We start from the raw sequence: 1,773 nt of genomic DNA on the forward strand, positions 1-1,773 counted from the left end.
TAATACGGTGGCTTAAAGAGCTCAAAACAAGCAGCAAGTTAAAGGGTTAGTTCACGTAAAAATAACAATTTTGGTATTAATTACTCACCCTCATGACATTCCAAACCTCAGAGACCTTTGTTCGTCTTTGAATTACTAAGAAGTTTTGGATGAAATCTGACAGCTTCCTCATCCTCTATAGACAGCAAGCTTCCAGAAAGGTACCAGAACAGATCCTCAAAACAGAAAGCAAGACTTCAGTTGATCTATATAAATATTGTTAAGCTACTACACTATCTGATAAAAGTCTTGCCACCTATCTTAGTTTTAAGAACAACAAATAATAACTTGACTTTTAGTTCATCAGTTGGTATCAGAAGTGGCTTATCTGACAGGCAAAGGCCTCAAGATTACGCTTATTTTACCACAAAATATGGTCATGACTTGATTGTTGATTATTTAATTAGGACAGTAAGGTCTGACTTTGCTTCGACAAAACTCTTTTAACTTGATAGAAATAATGTACAGTATAGAATATAAAGTCATGGTGCCGTGGAAAAAGAGTTGATATTGTGTTTGACTCCCATGAGCTTGGAGGACTGCATCAATACATCTCTGTAATGAGTCTAATAGTTTATTAATAAAGTCATCTGAAATGGCAAAGAACGCATTCTTGCAGGACTCCCAGAGTTTATCGAGATTCTCTGGATTCATCTTCAATGCCTCCTCCTTGATCTTTCCCCAGAGTTGCTCAATAATATTCATGTCTGGTGACTGGGCTGGCCAATCCTGGAGCGCCATGACTTTCTTTGTATTCAGGAACTTTGATGGGGGACTTATGGAGGAAACCAGAGCACCCGGAGGAAACCCACTCGAACACAGGGAGAACGTGTAAACTCCACACAGAAATGCCAACTGACCCAGTCGAGGCTCAAACCAGCGACCTTCTTGATGTGATGCGAGATCTCACCTAAAATATCTCAATTTGTGTTTCAAATACAAACAAGGGTCTCAGAGGTTTGTAATGACACAAGGTTAATTTTTTCACAACATGTGTAACCCTTAAGTCCATGGTCTTTGCCCTCCTAGTTAAAAAAATCCAATAAAATTGCCAGTTTGATCCCAGTTCGGAGCGAGTGGGTGGTGTAGGCCCAACAGATAACTCGTGCAAATACAGAAACAAAAACACTCACCTCTCAGATGTGTTGTCAAATTGATGAAGATGTTTTCGCAGTTTGTTAGTGTTTTTCTATTTGCATTTGTTTTCCTGACTTGCAGCACATTTGAGCTTTCCTGGCCACCGTAGAATAATGCCATCTCATTGCATACAGTTTTTTTGCTTCAAAGTTTATTTACAGTTTAGTAAAAGTTACTCCCATAATTGGTGCACAGCTTTGGGTCATAGGAAAAAGGTAGACAGAACATACTTTTTAATTGGTTTTCAATATGGGTTCAGGTTGAAATGTATAACACAGTGTGCAATTTTGGATGCACCAGTGGGCCTATACCCAGATGTCATATTCAACCACATGTGTTTAGTGTATTCGACCTAATTAAAATATGGATTCCTAATTTAAAATAAACAAAAGCATATCTGTAAAAACAAAGCTTGTGCATTATAGCGAATAATATTTATGAAATTTTAGAGTTGATTTGAATCTTTTATCACAGATGTCAGAGTGTAATTGACTTGTAGTATATTTACATAAAAAGTTATTATAAAATTATCATAAAATAAATAAAGCGCTAATTCCAAAAATAGAGTCTTGTGCAATAACCAGGATGTTTTTCATG

The sequence above is a fragment of the Danio rerio genome, chromosome 15 (assembly GCF_049306965.1).
Source record: "Danio rerio strain Tuebingen ecotype United States chromosome 15, GRCz12tu, whole genome shotgun sequence".
NCBI lineage: Eukaryota > Metazoa > Chordata > Actinopteri > Cypriniformes > Danionidae > Danio > Danio rerio.